Source organism: Battus philenor, unplaced genomic scaffold (genome assembly GCF_028537555.1).
Source record: "Battus philenor isolate CCGP_79_NKW_IND1 unplaced genomic scaffold, ilBatPhil1.0.hap1 SCAF_16, whole genome shotgun sequence".
In the NCBI taxonomy this organism is placed as follows: Eukaryota; Metazoa; Arthropoda; class Insecta; order Lepidoptera; family Papilionidae; genus Battus; species Battus philenor.
The window spans coordinates 7,457,191-7,478,959 of record NW_027181678.1 but is presented as its reverse complement, the minus strand read 5'-3'; the positions used below and the strand labels follow the sequence as shown (position 1 = coordinate 7,478,959).

Below are 21,769 nucleotides of genomic sequence, written 5' to 3'. Positions count from 1 at the left end.
TTTACGAGAAACGTTCGAATTCACTTGCATTTCGTAAGCAATATTAAGTACAACGTTTCACTAAAAACTAGTTTGTTGCGGTTACAACATTATTTTATTGTCTACAGGTGGTTTTAATATTGCTTTAATTGACGCGGATGTCTGCAATGTCATTTCTAATTGCGTTGCGATGATCTTTGATAATTACATAATAGCAGTCAAGCGAATCGGAATTATAGACGGATTTCGGGCAAAAGCCCCGACAGGGGTTCACTCTCTGTGTAACCTAAAAGCTTAATTGCCCCGCAAATCAGTCGCAATGAATAATTTAACTTTGCTCTTAATGTGATTGAGCGCAAGATGATGAATTGAGTCAAAGTTTTAGGACTAATATGCGACTGCTGTCGGACGATGTTAGCCTTTCTGGCTTTACAGCTATTCAAATAAAAACTTTCCTCAGTCGCCTTAACATGACACCTGGTGTCTTGTGTTATGATAAACTAAGCGATATATTTTCGTTTGACAGAGGGAGGCATGGACTGTAGATCGAAAAACATGACAAAATGATAAAGTACTTTACAGATTTTATACTTAATCAATAATTACAATCTTATACAACAATACCGCTACTTAAATTATTTGGCTTATATGGCTTAATCATCCACAACTGGTGTTGATATTTTTCTTTCGATAGTTATTATTTTAAATTTTCAAAATACATAGCTTTTTAATGCCAACTAGGAACGTTTGAATTTTAATTGTTATTTAATTAATTGAATTTTATTTATGTATCATAATTTAGGTAACTTTTATTAATTCACAAAGTACATAAAAAAAACTTAAAATCTATTAAGATTCACAATCAATATAATATAATATAATCAAATATTTAAGAATATATAAATATATATACATGCACACACACACACACACACATATATATATATATATATATATATATATATATATATATAAATCACAAGGACATTATTTCTCTACCGAAATATTCAAAAATGATTCATGCACTGTTTCGAAATGATAAATTAATTCCATAGCTTAAGGCATATTTATAAGGATCAAAGTTATTTTTTAAAAATACTAACAATGTAATCGACATTGAAGTCACTCAATTCGTTCAAAGTGCGTTCTTACTGACGAAGTGTTTATGTACGAAGTGCAGTAGGGGTGATTCGAGTCAACGACCTTACCCCGTCACCCTCAACGAGTATAGATCATGATGTATAACGGTTGACTGCAGGCGCGACAGCACAAATTTAATACAATGAAGCCTAATAATAATATAAGTTATGTCCAAACAAACTAAGTAATGACTTAAATCCTAAAAATAACTTATTCGTAGGTTTTTTCCTTAGTGTAAAATATTCATCAATGTTCGAATGTTTTGTAAAGATCATAAAATTAAAATTAATGATAACAAAACATCATTTACATTAAAAATATAATATAGTTCTATATTTGGCAGATATTATATTACATATTCAATTAAGAAAAAAAAGTTAGTGTCAATTCTTCAATAATATTTGTAAATTATTTTTAATAACGGCGCCACTTTACCTTTATGATTTTATTTATACCATTAGATTTTTTTATTTCAATTAGATAACCAACGCAAATACTTAATAAATAATTAGTATATTAGTTTCGGTTTAGAAATAAATTGTTCCATAATATTCGTGTTAAGGAACAGAGACAAATTTACATTGCAAGGGGGAAAACCCCGGGAAATCCGTGCGTACGACAACCCTGATATTGCGGCGAGGCAAAGCGAGGCGCCTACTGTAGGTTATCGACTGCGAAAATGTCTGGTACAGCAGCCTTGAACGGGTCCTTTGACCCTACTGGAGGTAGTTAGGTATGTATACACACCACCTGCTCGTACGGCCCCTGAGTCGCGCAAACGGCACGCTTCCGTCAAACAAATTCGATATCAATGCGGTAGCTATGGAATATATAAATTACAATTACGGGCATGCATATTTAAAAAAAGGAATCATTTTTATTTTTATAAACTATAATCTGTTTGAACTGATTACCCAAACTTAAACAAAATATTTTTACACGTAATTGTTTTTTAAAAGTTCGTTTTAAATCATTACCTTGAATAACAAATTAACTCGTTTTCTTGAAACTGCATAAAAAGAATGTCATAAAAACTTTCTAATTGTATTTGTTTTCGGTACACAAAAGCACGGAAGACAATAAAATTTAATTTGTAAATGTATACTTGGACGAATTGTAAAATTTTAACAAACAATTAAAAGCAATGAGATCCGTTAATACCGCTCGTAAAATAGACAAATTCTATTCAATTTATAAAAAAACGAGTTTAGCTACGTTTTTGTTTGAATTGTCTCAAGTGCGACAGAGTGAGACGGTCAATGTCTTATAAGTTATTCAATATTTTTTAAAAAAGATGTGTACTAATGTTGATATAATTAATAACAGAAAATGATTAACAAATTAGCTTTAATGATGCTTTTGTGGTAATTTATCTTATTAATAAAAAAAGTTTTAAATTCATTCTTTTTTAAAATGACTTTTAAATTTGCGCGTAACATTTATTCACGAAATTAAGCTAATTTTTTACTGATTATATGGAAGTTTATTGATAGTTAATTATAGTTATTGGTTCGATCATCGACGAATGAGCACAGCGGCATTAAATTCGTTGTATGCATACATAAGTAATAAAATAAATAAATATATTGAAGTTTGGCCGTGTCATATTAAGTTTCTGATTTAATCGTATTAATTATAGGTCCCAAGTCGATAGAAGCTACATAACTAAAACAATTAACAAGTTTACGAAGGGTAACTATGACATACGGACTTTAAGACCTCAGTTCTAACCGTAACTATATGTGCTGCAAAGCAAATAACAATTGGGGAATTTTAAAATAAAATAATGAATTATAATAGTTTATTATCTGTTTTCATTGTTAATTTTAGATGAATTAAAAGTTAATATTGTGCAAAGAGCTAAAAAGTAAATCCACTGGTTATTTATAGGTATCTATCTAATAGATTCTGAACCACTTTTAATAATTAATAATAATGGTTCAGAAATAATATAAAACGTTATGATAATATAGTAAGAAAAAACCGTTTGCAAAATTCGGATTACTACGTATTAGAATAAAATTTCCTCTGCAGTCTGTCCCTGAAGACTTTATACAGCCGGAAGTTAATAGCCAGTCGAATTCCATAAATCAAAATAAGTCAGTGTAACATCTTTCACAGCGATCACTTCATACAGAATGATTGGAAATAGTTTAAAACTTTTTTACATTTTTGCTGATAAATGAGCTATTTACCCCGCTAAAGCTTTTATACTTGTAACCAATCTTCTCGTATTGACACGTTTTTTTTATTATTAACAGTTTTTATTCTATAATTATCAATATTTTCAACTCGACAAGCGTTTAACATGCGACATTTTGCGAGGCGCAAGAAAAGTGCGTTGACCGATGGGGGTAATTATTCAAGGGCCTTTAAGTAAGCCTACGAGTTGTATCGCGTGTTTTTCCTGTTGGCCTTAAATTGGCGTATGCTAACCGATATTCATTACCAAATTTATTTTTGCATTGTTTTTTTGTGAGAACGCTTCCGTAAATCACAGTAGAAAATAAAAATTATAGTGGCTTGATGTAAATAACAAAATTTTAACTTTTTTATTACATACAAATTTAACTGACCGTGTTAAAAAATAAAACATATAAATATATTTTTTAATTTTTTTTGTGTGACTGGCAGATCAGCAGTTGTAGTAAACAAAAGCCAAGCTGTCTGTCCTCAAATATCTTGTGTGCATCTTTTCAATCGCACCAACTCCTGTCTTACCGTGCACATACTTCAGGCGGAATCTGTAAAAATGTCTACAACTATACTATACAAGCAATAGTTACAATTGCCATCACGTTATATCAAACAATAAATTTATTGCAAATCGCAATTGGTAAATAGTTTTTATAAATAGAAAATGTATATAATCGAAGACCATATAGGGTACAATAGGCAAAATATCGAGAGAAGCTACATCGAGTAAAACTCAATGTTTTATTGTTATTTTAATAGCAACAAATAATTCTTTAATGAAGGGAATGTGCTGCTTACCAATTGAAAAACAATTACGGCGTATACGACAGCTGTTGTCCAGAGATAGCGAAGCCGGTCAAAGTAATTGGTGTCGAGATAACAAGTAAATATCTTACTTGTCGTAAACAAATAGCACTATGTTTTGTTTTTTATTTTTAACGTTCAATATATACGCGAAACTCATTTTAAAATAATTAATTTTGAGCTAAATTTTAAAAATAGAACAAATAGATTATTACTCTAAAAGGATAATAATAAATATACATAAATCTATGCATCAACAGCAGTTACTTTAGAAAAGAGATGGGCATAGATAAAATAGTATAAATTTAGACGCGTGGGTAACCGGTATTAAAATGAATCTATTTCAATACCGCCTCTACGCTAAAAATATAAGTTGTAAAGTAAGTGGCGGGCCGTGGACAAGTTGTGAGCAGTCGCATCGCCGCTGCACGCACAATGCGCCCGGTATTCCGGTGGGTGGAATATCTTCTACTTACATACTTTTATTCACTTCCCGCGCGTCTAGACATTGACTTTTCGCGTCTACCTTCCAAACACAATCTTAGGACCCCCGCCTATAAGACTCCTATTACATCCGGAGGGCCGAACTACAACCCGTATAAAAACGGCCCGCTGTCCTCGGAAAGTGCATTGATCTCGAGCCACGTCCTTCTGTGGCTCAAAAATCGCTATACGTGATAAGGGCATCTCTTTCTTTAACAGATTAAGGTATGGGTGCGAGAGAGACACATGAAACGTAGTAGGCAGGATGCGCGTAGCAAGTTGCGGCCAATACACCCAAGCGGGCGCAATGAACGGCAGCCATTAACGTGGAAGTACCATGCAACATTTTGGCGCCAACCATAAGGGAAGCGGGAAACTGATAAACTTTTAACTCAATATTTTTTTTTAATAAAATTTGTAATTTTAGACTCGACCATCATTCAATCACTATATCATTTTTATAAAAACAAAGTTTGATTGTAGATAAAACAAATTTTAAAGCGTTGGGGGATTTAACGTGACATTTGGATTGAATATTTAAAATTAATGAAAATATCAAATTAAATGGAGTTTTACTATAAATATAGCATAAGTCAATATACTAATTTAGTACGCGACACCATCGAGTCGAATACCAGGAGGGGTAAATACCCTGTCTGCGTAGGGTGATCCTATCTACATGTTAAATATTACACAAACTAACAGAATTAGAGTGTTGTATAAATAGTCCCGCATGGAATTCGTTAATTATTTAAGTGTTTTATTTGAATTCTCGGACATTGAAAGTTTCTGGCTTGTGGCGCCAAAATGCTTACAAAACGACGCACCACGTGGTCCGAGACATTGGCTTAACACGTTATTTTTCATACTAGACTTGTGTTGTACATAATCATTAAAACGTATGCATGGATTTTGAGATATAAATATATCTGTTCTGATTTATAATATTAAAATCGTTATTAAGTTTGCTGAAGAAGATTAATGACCGAATATATTAAATAGCATATAAATAATATTCTTAAAGTATTTGAGCAAAATATGAAACAGGATATCCAACAATGACTTTGTAAAAAAAATTAGAAGGCGGCGGACGAAGCGATTGATGTGTGAGTGCAAATTCCGAGAAGGACTGAATCTCGGCGTCTGTATGTAATCGACGATCGCTATACCTCCCGTATTGACCGTTGCGTTTAAATACACAGTTTAAAAACGAAAACCATAATGTAAACTAATTTAATTTTACATGTGATTTTTGTACAAGATCAAATAGTAAGTTAATTTAAAGACAATACCAAATACATATCTGCTTATGCTACAGATAATATTACGGGTAAAAATGTAGTCGGAGTTAAAAGGAGTAAAAAAGGAAAAGTCAACAATCCTCAGTGTCTGGCCGCTGAACTCGAAGCGGTCGGCAAAAAGTTTGGTACCCAATTGGAATTCTTCGAAGATACCAATTTTTGTCTTATGTTCGACTCTTTGTTATCAACTTGTTCAACTTTCAGTTTTAAAAATAATCACTACGTACCGTAAATAAATTGTTAAATAATCATATTTTTTACGTGAATAAGATCGCTTAAGATTTACAAACCAAAAATAATTAATTTTCTGCAAGATCCACATATTCCGAGGTTTTTATCGGTCCCATATTTAGGACACACAAAATTCAACTTGTCAAAACCGATACCACCAATGTGTTTTTAATTTAATATTCAGAGACGGGAATCGATAAATGAAAATAGTTTTTATGTTAGATATTTTATACTTTTTAATTGAAGGTAATTGATGTTTTTAAATTGCAACCCCTACAACGGATCCGGTTTCAGATTTAAATCTGAAAAACACCTTTTCAATCCCCTCCCAACTGCACAATAAACGTAAGGAAAAAATACATTGTAAATAAAACCTACCAATGTAAAAAAAGCAGAACACTCTTCACAAATTAGACTAGAAAAAATATATATATACAGTTCTGTTCACTTTCACTGCGATCTCTTGTGGACCAAATCATAGCAGCAAAATCTATCCGCCTCCTAAGATCTTAAGTAAGCGTGGTATCGAGTGGAGTGAATCAGGCGCGGGGAATGCGCGGGGAATACGCGCATGGCGGCGGCGGACGGCGCGGTCGTTCGCCGAACTTGCCGGCGGCGTCGGTTCGCGAGACGGTTACATTCCGGCCATTCCACGTCCCGCCTGCCACGCCGCCACGCCGCCACGCCGCCGCACCGCCGCACCGCCACGCCGCCACGCCGCCACCCCTGTCCGCTATATTACTTATAAAAGACCCTTCCCGTGCTTTCATACAGACAGGAATGTTACATGTATTTTTATGATGCGCCGATTCTACATTGCAGATGACTGACTAAGACGTGTAAGCAATATTACTTTTATTTTACAGTTTCACTACTCCATTATTACCCGCATCATAGAAAATAAACTGCACAATGCAACGGAAATCTATTTAACCCACGATTACTGTACTTTTAATATACACGGTTTAGACTGCAATGTCCCACATCGTTCAGTTTCGCGATATAACAATGCTTAATTCCTAAATGTTACGATAAAGTACCTGCCAACAGCAGTAAAATTTATTGTTACTACAATAAAACCTAAAATGAACTAACTTATCATGATCTAGAAAATAAACGTCACTGTTAACTAAAAATCCACTTATATATAAAATTATTAAAAAAATATTTACAGATTATTATGTTTTTAAAGTGAATTTATTTCAATGAGTAACATTTAAGTAAAAGGTTGGAGATGTGATTTATGAATTACATACAAACCAAATTAGGTTTAAATGCCGTTTAAGTTTTTTGTATGTACAAATTTAAACATTTGAAAACATTGTTTGAAAACTAAAAACCAATAATTATCTGTTATCTTTAATCCGCGCAGATTTACTATCAGAAATAAATATTTTTAATTTTCTACATCTATTGTTAACCATACCCATCTTTGTATATGTGCTGAGCCAATTAATGCTCCGGTTGTTGTATCAAGAAACAAGCTTTTAATAAATTACATATGATCATAAATCGTAAAACAATTATAATAAAATGTGCATTGAAAAAAAAACAAAATAGAATTAAACAATGTTATAATTAGGCTGTTAATGTCTTATTGTTTTTTAACTATATATCACAGATATATAAAAAATGAAATATTTTATTTAAATTATATTTAGATGACGTTATAGAAAGAAGTTAGAATTGTTATTAAATGATGACGTATATTTTCATATATGGAGTCGCTACAAAACCTTTCGAAAAGCCATAAGACTCCATCAAAACTTGTATTTAAATCCACATTAACATAATTACGTTAAATACTTTATTGCGTACAATATTTTTATCTAGTAATCATAAGTAATACCAGAAAACTACTAAATAAAATTATCATCCTCTTATGGCCAATTATTCATAATTAGATATTTTTATCAAGCGTCATATACGCTAGTCATTCATTGAAATATAAAGATGACTTTTCAGAGGGCCGCAGTTTCTTTACATAAGTAAAGTTTACTTATATAAGTATTTTCTTTAAATAATCACTTATTGAAATTAACGATAAGTCTAATTTTGTTAAAATTTATCGCCTTAACTTAATAAATGATAAAATTAAGACCATTAATTAACAAAAATATTTTCTTCTGATGTATAATCATGTTTTTCTTAAACCGTGGTTTATGTTATAATAACATCTTAATACGTTTAAATCATATTAAATGTGAATTAATGATTATCTAATTTATCATTCAAATTATTAAATGTTTAATATATAATTAAAATAATCAATTATAAAGTTTGTATACATTTAAGACGAAAGATTAAACTAGGTCCTATGAGGACACATTCGTCCCGTCCGCCTCGCGTGGCTCGCTCCGATTTTTGTGGGTGTCATTTTATTATTATATTATAAAAGTTTTTTTTCTAAAATAAAAGATGCCTAGTTAGTGCTTACATTAGTTTAACTGACAGTATAAGTCAAAATTGGTCCAGCTATTTTAAAGCTTAGCCGGAACAAACAGACAGACACAAAATTTAAAAAAAATGTGACTGGTATATGTACCGTAGAAATATTCGTAGTAAAAATCGGTAATTTTAATAATAAAAACAGACGCTCCAATTTTATTTATATGTATCAATGAGTCAAAGCAAATTGCGTCATTGTATAGTTTCATTATATGAAAATAAACGAAAATTCTTGACGCAAAAGGTTTAATTCCGATTAGGCCTATTTTGGAAAAAAAATTGACTTCATTAATCGCCACGAAGGCCACGCGGGATTCGAGTCATTGTGATATGAAAGGTTGTAGACCCAGACTTTAAACCGGAATATTCAAGTTTGAATAGTACGCAATTGGTAATATAAGAACGGTATTAGACTGACATCAGTTTCATATACTTAAAAAAAATAAGACAATATATTTAAAAAAAATAATAAATAAATACGATTTGAATAAGTGACTTACAAGAACCTAAGATTTAGCTATCATTCTTGAACAATTATTTTCTTATGAAAGAAAAATAAAATATAAAAAAATAAAAATCCTTTAGCTTTGGCTTTCAAAAGTGAAGATGATGATATAACGTACATTTAAATATGTATTTGCAAATATACTACGACCTGGTTCGGAATGTTGATTATATCGAAAGAACCTGGCAAGAAACTCAATAGTCACTCTTAGAACGTCAATTTAACATTTTTTTTTCTGTCATATGTCGTCTATTTGTCATATTAAAATCAGCATCATGCTAATCCTAAGCTTGTTTATATCCTATTTAATGTTTAATACAATAATATGCAGCATATGTAGTGATCAATCTTGATTTTGAACTTAATTTTTTTTGCGGATAAATTTGAAATTGCTTCGGGGATTTTATTATACAAACGTATGCTTTGTACCAAAAAAGGATAAATTAACTTTAGGTTACCAAAAACTTTGGGTTAAAAGTATATTTTTTATAATAATTCTAAAAATAATTAATCACGATTTTATGGTCAATAAACAATAGCACCCGCAATTGACAGCGATTAACTTTATTATTAGTTTTATTGTAACGAGAGCGTACATACATTTAGTAAAGCCTAGTGCCGGAAACCATTAGATGCATCGCAAGGTGTGGGTGGTCCGGCTGAGTCACGAGATTGTCGGCGTGCAACACACGCGCGTTGGTCTTTATAACTAGACGACTACGACGCGGACACGGCAACGACTTGACAAATAAAAAATTAAAACAAAAGAAAAATAGAGGGAAAAAGAATTACAATAATAACAATTAAGTTATGATTAAATTTTGTAAGAATAGAGATGTAACACATGCCAAATACCACACGATATGTTATCTTATTCAATTTCATTTTTCATATTTATCTATTTCTGCCCGATATGAATCTATTACCGGATATACAGGTGATTGATTATAGCTTAGAATATTAAAAGATTTTACACCTGTAAAGTAATCTCTCTGAAATATGTTACATTAATTTATTCTGGCAGTACAATATTTGCAGGGATGGATACAAGGAACAATAATATGTGGTAATACTAATTAAGAACTCTTTTCCTTATTACGATACGTAATAAACGCGTGTATTTCAAATGGAATCTACATCCTTTTTAGCAGACATGAACAGGTTTCCGATTCGTTTCATTTCCTCGTTATTTGAAAGAGATATAAACATAAAGTTGTATCATAATCGTAAGCTAAAAATACACTCATTGTCTGTCTGCGTCCATTCACGAATGCGCCGCTTGAATCCGACTCCTGCGTCTTCCCACAACATAAACGTATTAGGCGACGGAACAGTGCCGCGTCAACACCCAACTAGGGTTGCAGACAATGCTTGCCTCCACACGGATGAACGCTTGCTTTGCTTTGTGTTTTTAGGACACTGACACGTGGAACAATATGGCAGCATTTAATACTGATATTATAATTCTCTTAATTAGGCACAAGTCACTGTAAATATTTTTGCTGCCATAATGATATTATCTTTACCGTTTTTATTTTTTTGGGAAGATAATCAATTAAATGTCTTAGATTTTTTAAGCAAATCAATAAATTTATTTAGTTAAAATTTTTTGTCTGAATTTTCTCAGCATTTATACTAATTTTCTTTGACTAATGCAATGTCATTCTGAGTATGAAAAAAGACAAAATAATAGTAAACATTGTTCTTAATCTGTTTTAAGCAAATAGAATTTCAATAATAATAAAATAATTATATATACAATAATAATAAAAAAATGATATTCGATTCAAGATGAAATCTATTAAATGTGTGTTGACGGGCTCGTACATAAAGCAATGGACGAGTGGCGAGACAGTCGTTATATGCGTGTTATTAACCTTGTATGAGACGGCGGCGTAATTTCGGGTATTCACCCCTGCCCCGGCTGGAGCACGTCCGGGCCTCACCAGCCAATATTTAAATTCGCCCTTGTCTGGCCCTGGTTAGGGAGTCCATACATCGAACTGTCATAGGATATCTCTTTATATTCTTTGAATAATTCTTCACTTTTCTTTTTATTGATAACAAACATAATGTAAAATTGTAGTTATAAGTAAGTAAAGAGAATAATGCCTCGTTTTATTTATGTTAGATTTAATTAGAAAACTTTATTTTAAATACAAGCTATGTAAGGATGGTTATCGGTGTAAAACGCTCAAAAGGGATTAGGTTAGTATTACATGTCTACAGCTCATTTGCTTTCAATATATAGTACATTGAATTCGCTAATCAATGATATCAGAAATAAAAAACAACGTAATGATATTATAGTAAGAAAGCGTTTTCGAAATTCGAATTACATTCTTAATTTAATTTGTATCTGTATCGGAAAAATTTACGTTGCTTTTCATGTTATACAGAAAGTAAAATAAACAAAAGCAATAGATCAAACAACTTTAAAAATTAACAAAAGGTAGCAATTTTTTTTACTTATTAATGGTCACCCTATGTCTGGGTAAACCACTTTTGATACCAAGGCGCCATTGAGCACAACACCTGCTTGCTGACAATTTAGTTTGAAATGTAGACAATTAATTTGCCTATCAACGAAGACATACTCTTTGATAAAGCGTTCAGACACCAATAGAACAATATTATCATTGTGATATTTAACGCAAATAATTTTATTTTAAAAAAATAAACTCATATTTATTATCTATTTCTTAATTGAATGTGCAGTTATTGTTTGTTCAGCACGTATTTCTATAGCGTAAACATATTTAAGTACACAACATAACAGAGAGCGCACATGTGTTGTATATATCTAAATGAAGGCCTCTTCTATAGATTTCCTATAACACCGATTATAAAGGGACTGTATCGTGTATTTTCCGACGACCGTAACAAAGTGCACCTCGTGGGAGGGCGTTCTGTGCTACCCTTGCCGGTTTGAGGTCTGCTGCCATAGCTTGCTCCAGCGATCGTTTGTTCTACGAGCTGTGTGGTCCGCCCACTGCCACTTCAACTTGCTAATCTGAAAGTTGAAGTGGCAGGGGACTATGTTGATTATTGTTGCTTCACTACAGACCTCCACTACAGACACGGACTATGAGTTTACCAAAGAACCTACAATTAAGAAGCTTGTTTCTAAGTCGTAAATTATTACTGGTAACACAAATTGCTAGTACTAGTAATTAAAAAAATAATAATAAAATAATGCATATAGAAACGCAAACTTCTCTAGATGGTTTTATATATATTTAATATAAAGTTATATTAAAACTAACGGTTTAGTAAAATTAAAATAAGTTTTAAGATTTGCATCATAAACCACCAAGCAGCCTTTTAGGAACTAGCTCTAGTTTCTTAGCATAAATGGGTTTTGCAAACTACCGTCAATAAGTGTCCACATCCATAGAAAGAGGAGAACCGTAGATGAATGTAAGCAACTGCTATAGCCCAGCGGATTGGCAAGTTGGCAGACATTGGGTACACCACACAGCGAGCAGAACGGTTAGTCGCTGAGGCCTCAAGGTTCTGGACTTATTATCTGTTAATTAAAATAATCTGGGATCCGCTCGAAACTTACCACATATTAATTTAAATCCACAGTGTTAACCACGAAAAAAGCATTTATAATGACTATTGTTTTAATTAATGCTAGTTATCATTTCATACAAACAGCTGTTTTGTGTTAGTTCTTATAATATTCAAGTTACTAAATAAGTGAGTTAGTAAACCTACATTAATATATTTAAGTACATTGGATTTCCAAACCCCTTCTATTACTTAAAGACCGCCTTCCGTTTTATTTATACTTGGCAACAAGTACATCCAAAGGTTGTCTTATATGTTATACACATACCTTTATTTTTATTCAATTTTTTTTCTGTTCTTTTGGTTATGACGTACAATAAAGCGGTAAAACAGTAATAAAAATAATACTTTGCCACGTTGCAACTATATTCTCGAAATTTTAATTAAACGTATACCGTATTTATTAAACATCTTTAACAGTTTGAAAAATAATCTTTTTCTTTAATTGCGTTCGTATTATTTAAATAATTTTTCTCGAAATCATCATCTTTTAATTGTTTCTTAGCATGATATTTATTATTATAACAATGTTGTGATATAAGACATTCGTTTAGAATTTTTAAAAGAGAACAGTGTAAACGATTGTGCAGGTCAGACAGCAATGAAATTCTACACCGCTTCGAAAATAAAAGATGTGATTTATTTAGAAAAAACCAGTAAAACGGGCAGCAAAGTTGTCGCGCGTCTCGCCGCCTCGCTGTCTGCTCACCTTGGGTTTAACCGCCTCGAAACATCAAGCGGCGTCTCCACATTTCAATGCCTACATACAGACGCCGCTCCGACCTGTACAATGTGAGCGTATACATACGCACCTTATTACTTTCACTTCATATTCACATCAATATAACTAAGAAACGAGTTTTTATCGAGCATCGTGAGAAAATGCCCCGCGGACTCTGTCTAACACTGAAAGAATGTCTTACGCCAACACATAAAGCCATTGACGGATTTTCATAATCAATAATAAAAATTAACAATATTGATTACTGAATCCCATTAATAACACGGTAAAGAGTTCAAACACAAACATTTCCTCCTATGTTTATATTACTACACAATGACAACTTTTGATCAGAGGGTGTAGACCATCACCAACAATATCATCACCAGTCGTGAGACATCCACAGCTGATAGCTCTCCACTAAAGATTTCCAATAAGACCGGACGGACGCGGCAAGCAAAGAGCGTCTACCGACGAACTTAACAGGTAGCCGTAAATGAAATGAAGAATTGTGACGTGATTTAGTTATTCAACTACCGTAGTGGACAAACATCAATTCTACCTAATTTCATGTGTATCTTTGTGATCAAATAAAACAATTTGCAAATAATCATTTATAAAGAGCAAATTGCATGCTCTTTTCCCACCGTCTTGAGTGCTTTGGTATGTTATTAAACGGCTATACTTCAGTGTGCTATTTAATATTTTAACAAGTTGTAAAGATTCATATCTGTGTACACTAATTTTTTTGTGTTTCCGTCACGAAAAACAGCATTTACGGACTGAAGTTGGCAAACTCACTGATTTTCTCTACTATAATAAGGGAGTATATTTAAAAAAAAAACTTCAGAACAGATTCACAAAATACAAAAAAAAAAAACATAAACATTTTAAAATAATAACGGTACAGAAATTTCAAAAGTCATCATTTAATTTACGCTTTGTAAACGTTTGAATGTTGACGTTTTGTTTTCAAACGCAATCGATGTCGCACTTTTACGAGGTATAATAATAATTGGCTTGCTTCTACCGCAATAGCGCGTGTGTACTACTGATGCATAGTAAACTCGAAGCACGTGTAGTTGATAAGAGTAAAAGGCAACATGTTAATGCATAACAACAGGCATTGGGTACGTGAGGACTTATCGCCAGTGCACGGTTCACGAATGCTACGGTAACGCAAATCTTCATCGATTGCGTAACATTTCGTAGAACTTGAGTAGGTTATTGTATCGGTAGTAGCGTACACGTACTGTGAACATACACCGTTGCGGGTAGTACGTTGCACTCTGATGCGCGTGTCGCTGTTACACGTGCTGCTTGCGGTCGAAGGTTCTGAAAGTATGCTTCATAACTTATCGACAATGTATTACACTTTTAATGGAGATTACATTTTAACACAGACCTGTTAATTTAAATTTTACTGTTGGTAAGGTCTTCTTTGCCATAGGTAGGACCACAGCACCCAAGTTTGACCGTAAATAAAACGTTGATGGATGGGCTAACCATTGTTTCGATCGAGGCGTTTATCGGCTACTCAGTGCTTTCACTGGTCTTTTTACGAAACTTTCTGCGAAGTCAGGATGGATTATATATCAAAACGTAATTTTATAACTTTTGATTTTTATGTGAATTCTTTAGACATATAAAGAATTCAAAAATAATGTTATTGAAATAATGTAATTTGAGCTATGAAATGTAAAACTTTTTCATCTCAGTATAGTAGCATCTATGTGCATATTCATCAGCATAGCAAAGAGGTTTCCAAAAACTTATCATCGACTGAACGGTTTTTTTGACTTAGCTTACATAGCTGCCCAAATGGCATTTACAGATTCTATAGGCTCCAAAGGAGCAAGGCTCAGAGGGCGCTTAGCCCTCTTAATATCTCTTAGGTAGCAAAGCTCAAGAGGTTCTTAGAGAGCCTCGGTTGGAGCGCTACATGCTACAATTTCACTGGTTTATCTCAACTAAATTAATTTGTAAACTAAGGTGCGGGGAGTTGATTAGGTTATTAAAGTTTTAATGTTTCTTAAGCAAGAAAACCAACATTACCTCATAGAGAGTCTTTCTATATTAATTTCGTTTATTTTAGAAGATAGTTTAATTAAATTTGGTTGCGTGTCACAGACACATAGATACTTTTCATCTTTTTATAATAAATTTTCTTTTTAATTATGGATCATACTATACCTTATAAATTATGAGGGCGTTCGCAACGTGACATCTTATCAATGAAAAAAAGGTAAATAAGGAAACATGAAAAACCAATAAAATTTTCCACTGTCAACACAAGCTGGAGGGAAAATAAACATGACGATTGATATTCGCGCTGAGCACGCGGCAGCAGCTAGAGAAGCATTTAATTAACTTTGACAGGGAATATGTCATTTGTTAACGTCCGAACCAGGGATGCGGTGAATGGTTTTGTGTTTGCTAAATGTCACTGTTGTTTACTGTTTATATTTCTTGCGTAAGAAAAATTACCAAGTTAATGTCAAAACTATGAAGGTCATGTCGTTAAATAATCAATAAAGTCATGATATGACAAAAATAAATTCAATATTTACGTAAATTAATATGATCATTGCTCTGATTATTAAAAGGAATTTTTGTCAGTTTTTATTATAACAAAATTAACTATTTGGACATAACATATATCAAAATATTACAGAGAAAATTTGCTTTTAAAAGGCAGAAAGGTTCTGGGACCCTCATTGGTCAACTCTAATACTTATTTCCAATCTACCTGGAGAAAGTTATCATTCTGAAATATGTTATATTATTTTTTTTTATCTATTGCTCTGCTACAGGCCAACAAAGACTAGGAACAGACAGTACACAATAATGAATTTTGATATGTAGTAATCAGAATTTTTGATGTATAAACTGATAACAAATGTGCTTTATTTTCAACTCTTAAAATTAATACATCGATAATCAGTCATCTTGTATATCCATCACAATTTTTTTAAAACTGCTATAATTTTTAGCGGTATAGACATAAAGATATTTTCAATCTCTCTAACTCGCGATTCTTCAAATATACAGCGAGTAACACTTTGATCCGTATTTATATAAGCAATAGGTGCATTTTCCAACTTAGCTATAATAATACAAAAACCGCTGCACTCTTATCTATAACTATATAGAATAGCTATGTAATTTATAACTCCACAAGCCTTGGATTTATAGAAATTCAAGTCATCACAACAAAGCGAAAACTTGCCGTGAAGGTACTTTAATAAATATTTATATAAAACCGACTAAAGTATAATACGATCATTTCGTAATACGACAACCTCAAACGAATTAGATAAAGCATAGCGGAAATTAAACAAAACAAAAAACTTTTCTTATCAATACACAATGTATACAATTAGGTCATTACACTTCTGTTCTCCTACCGCTTACAAATGTTTTTATTTATAAATAAGCCATTGTCTGCGACTGCATCCGCATTGGACTTTGATAAATAAACTTGGTTATCCTTGGGTACAAATAGTTGTTTTTAAACGTCTATATTGTATCTTGTGTTTATATAAACAATTAATATTTTATAGAAAGGTAATGAATAAATTTTAAATGTTAGGAGAAACCAATAAAGAAACCAAAATATTATTACAGCCCACAGTAATATTTAATAAACTTTTACTAATCCACTGACACGTAATTAACATGGATCATATTTCTTTAAATATTAAACGTTCAACGACACACGGTGAGACGTAAACAGTGTTCTTTACTGGCTATTTTTATAAACAACCTTTGTGTGTTTGCGATCAATACCTCTTGTAAACAAGTTAAACGGCATCAATTAGAGAGCATTATTGAGAACAATAAGTTTATTGAATGTGCGGTGGAAATGTAGGCAGTAATGTGCTAAGGCGTCGTTGTTTCGATGGTGACATAAGGACGTTGGTGCAGTCAGAGTCGATGGATGGACTTTAGACCCAACGCGGCCCGAGTAGCTTGCGCGTCATACCGTGAACTGTCCGGTCCGCACCGACTGTACTTATTATCGAGCTCCTCTTTACGAAGTTCAAATATACATTTATATTTAAAGTTCTGATATTATCTGAATCCAGGATTGGTTATAGGCATTTTTACACCTTTAAAGGGCAACTGTCAATTTGAAGGTCATTTGTCAGCAAAAAGCTGTAAAGCTTTTTCACCGATTACCAATCTTCCTCTATAAAGTATATATATAAAAAATCTCACATAATTATTTTTTCTATTATAATATGACAGGCCAATAACATTTTGCAGTACAAAGTATGCAGAGGTAGATTGTAAACAATAATTATTTTTTGAATTTGGAGAACGTCTTTTATTACTACATAATCGTTACGTTATTTCTTATTTCTGAAATCATTGAATTTTCGATAGGTTGCACAATTCGATTATTAATGGCAAATGAGTTATACATTCACTCTATTTATATTATTATTATATTTATTATATAATTTTTACACCTATTTGTAAACACCCTCTAAAATCACGCTACTTGAAAATCAGTTTTCGGCTTTCCTCAATGAAATTAATTTCGTTTTAAAATCTCCTTGATAATCAAAGATTTATTTAAGTGTCCATGTAAATTACTATTAAAATACAGTATCCTGAGCCTATATCTATCTGTAACCTATAATATATAATCTCGAACATCAGTGGATAGAAAGACATAAGTTTTACACCAGTGCTTATTCGTCTTTTTCTATTCAGTCGATGGATGCCCACTACAAGGCATAGGCCTCCTCGAAAGGCCGCCATGTTGACTGGTCCTGCGCTGCCGGCATCAAGCGATAACCTTCGACCTTATCTATGTCGCCGGGTCCATCTGGTGGGGAACCTACCCACGCCGTGTTTATCGGCTCGTAGTCGCCGCTCGAGAACCTTTCGGCCCTTACGGCCATGGGTTGCACGAGCGATACGCCCCGCTCAGCCTCACTCCAGACGAGCAATTCTTAGAGTTACGTAAGTAATCTTGGTTCTTCTGCAGATCTCCTCATTTGTGATACGATCTTGCAGCAAAACTCCGAGCATAGCCCTCTCCATTGCTCTTTGGGTGACATCAAGGCTTATTAGAACGGTTAAGTTTTAATTTAGTTTTTTTTTGTCAATTTGTAATTTTACGTACAATATTTATATACGTAATACATAGCATAAACAAAAAAATAATACACTAATGTAACATCAGCAAATTACGGCTTACGTAAACGAAATTCGTAATCATTTTTTCATTTAATCATTGTGATTGCTTATCTCAATAACATTGTAATAACCATTGTTTTATCAGCCAGTTCGGCTGGATTATGACAAATTTTAACTGATTTGTGGCGTAATTTCAAAATAAGAGTTTGATGTTCCTACTTTAACTCATACTTGCGATTCCTAGACTCAAACCACGAGAGAAATCTACGGTCTTCAAATAATCTTTAGCTATTTTGTTACTCTAACAAATCTTACTTCGTTCATTCCTCTTTTGTTAACCAAAGCAGTCTGCTTTAGAATAATCATTTCCATTGGAGAGTCAGCGAACCATTTATGTGATGTTTATGTATACATTTGAAAAGATAGTTTGAGACCTATATTGGTGGAAGAATCGTCATAACTTTCTCATCAAGCGAATTAAATAGGAAATATGTCATTAAATAGGAATTATGTAGGATTGTATCCCGGAAATCGAACCCATCGAAAGTCTCAGTCCTTAACTTAAAATTAAATTGACCTTTCGATAACATTTAAACACCCGCCTATGAAATATCTCTGCATCGCCTTGGGTTGACTGGTATAGAGTGCTTACAAGTATTAAGTCCACCATTAGACAAATAAATAAATAGATCATTTATACCGTAACCGGTATCAGAAGCTTTGTTTGCGTAATGGAAAACCGAAGAAAAAGTTATAAGCTGGAAATTGTATTTCAAGGCGTGTCGCGTTTAAAGGCGCGGTGCGTCGGGGTGAGGCGGCGCTCAATGAAAATATAAATAAAGCTAGCAGACGCCGCGCCCTGCTGATCCGTTTTCCTTTCCGCGAACTGTGTCCAACGTTAATAACTATGACAACTGAGGCTCCACGAGGAAACGTTTACGTTTTTATCAATTCATCTTAAAATTGATAAATTATCTTGATATTATATGTACCCTTGTATTGAAGGACAGTTGTCCGGTAAATAATTTTGAAATAAGTAAATTAGCTATGAATTACTCCATTAGATCGGAAGTCCACCACGAAAAAGTATATGCAGATCATATTCATGAGGGTAATTGAATATGAAATCCTTACTGAGTAATTTATTTCGAAATCATCGTCTATAATATTATAGAACTTAATATGGATAACTCTCCTACTCATTTGAGAGTAATATTTAATCAAATAATTAGTAATTCTATAATAATTTCTCTAACTAGAAAGGCTAGTAAATAAGTATACAAGCACTGCGTAGATTTATCTAATATATAAAATTCTCGTGTCACGGTGTTCGAACTTGAACTCCTCTGAAACGGCTTGACTGATTTTTTACCAAATTTAATATGCGTATTCAGTAGGTCTGAGAATCGGCTACTATCTATTTTCTATACCCCTAAGTGATAAAGGTTGTTCACACTTAAAAAAATATTTTTATTTTTTTAACGAAATTTTTTGTTTTTATTTTTTTATGATACAGCATACAAGAATACATACAACCATAAATTTTCACCCCTCTACGATCAACCCTTATTTTTTATTTGTAAATTAACATATCAATTTTTTTTTGCAAAACAACGTTTGCGGGATCAGCTAGTATCATATAAATTGAAACTGTCATCGCTTGTAAACCTATAAACACGATTAGTACATTAATTCCCTAAAAAATTGGATCAAACTCAACAGCCGCCGAAGAAGCTTCACTGTAAGTTTTGTTCAAAGATAATGCATAATCACACATAGTCCTGCATTTACAAAACTAGTCCATATCGCGGGGACCCCGTGGCTCGTACATAATGAAAAAGGAAAAGGTGCAATCCGCTACTTTTCTCTCAGCGCTTGTCGAAGTGATAGTAATGTTATCCAAGCAACAGCAAGTAAGAAAAGGACTAATATTTAGCCACTTCCCCGCACATGCAGCCGTAGTCGTGCAACAAAGTGCACCGCCCGCCAGCCCGCTGATAGTAAACATAGAGTCTTGTTGAGTTGACTCTGTGGTTTGCACTCATCGGTGTAACATAACTCCTGAAGATGCCAGGTGGAGGGGTGAAACACGTTTTGAGGAATTTAACGGTGGTAGTTGTGTAATTCGCATTGTTTGCCGCATGCGCATTTATCAGCGGGTTAGTCCTAGTGTTAGTGACAGTACGAAAAAAAACTAAACCTACACTCAGTTTTCTTAAAGCCTTCACTCTTATTTATTTGTAAAATTCTTAAGGGACTTCATAAACAATTGCGGTCGGTACAGAAAGACCAGGACGTTTAGTTTTTTTCAACTATTGCATGAATGAATAGGAACGAAAACGAAACAATGGACATCTGTGTTCTTGACCCGCGTCGTTTCTAAGAAAACAAATTGTGAAACTGATAAATAAGTAATGGCCTTGTACATCTCCGTAACACAAGTTTCATAATGTAGCACAGAGCCATTAGATTTATGGCCGTTTTTTGTTTCATTCAGAATACTAAGTGTAACTAAAGGTGAATAATGCAAATAGGACAAGTTTTGTACGCCTCTTTTCGGGTTTTCTTTCTACACTTACACTCACAAGGTCATTTAAAAGAAGACAAGACTTTTTTTCTTGAAAGTATTTAGTATTATCTTTAGCATTATATTTAAAATCGGTAACTATTTACAAATATTTCTCTGTAGTTGTATTAATGAAAATTAAAATTAATTTGTTAAAAAAAACTGACAGCAGGTCGTCGTTGGTAAACACAATTGATAATGTATAAGAGAGGCTTGGGTTCCTCTTATTACAAATGCTGTTTTATTTTAATTATTAGCCATTCTCGATATTAATCCAGACAAACGAACATCAATTGATTTATACATATATATAGAGAATATATAGTGAACTTGCAAGAATACTCTCCCTTAACCATGTAATGATTGCTAAAACTAGCGTTGTCCATAGTATTGTGTAGTTAGCGTATTGGGTCTGGAGCAGCGAATATGTAAATAGATCATCAGCAGAAGGACGGCGACGGCGGCACCGTTGGCGCGCTGCAGCCCGCCGCATCGATGCACGCGCGCGGATCATGTTCCCGCTAAATGCGGACACACCAAGCGCACGCACAAATAAACGCAAACAAACAACGTCGCTCGCCTAAATATATGTGTCGCGGCGCACTTATACTTAACCTTCGTTAAACCTCTACGTCTTATATTTATACGTTATTTTCTGTCTCTTCAAT

General features: G+C 33.1%; 1 protein-coding gene across 1 annotated transcript in view; it reads right to left on the bottom strand.

Annotated features, from left to right (window-relative positions):
- Positions 1-21,769, bottom strand: part of Pdk1 (Phosphoinositide-dependent kinase 1) — a 79,371-nt gene that overhangs the window by 11,759 nt on the left and 45,843 nt on the right. The gene's annotated exons all lie outside the window — the stretch shown is intronic.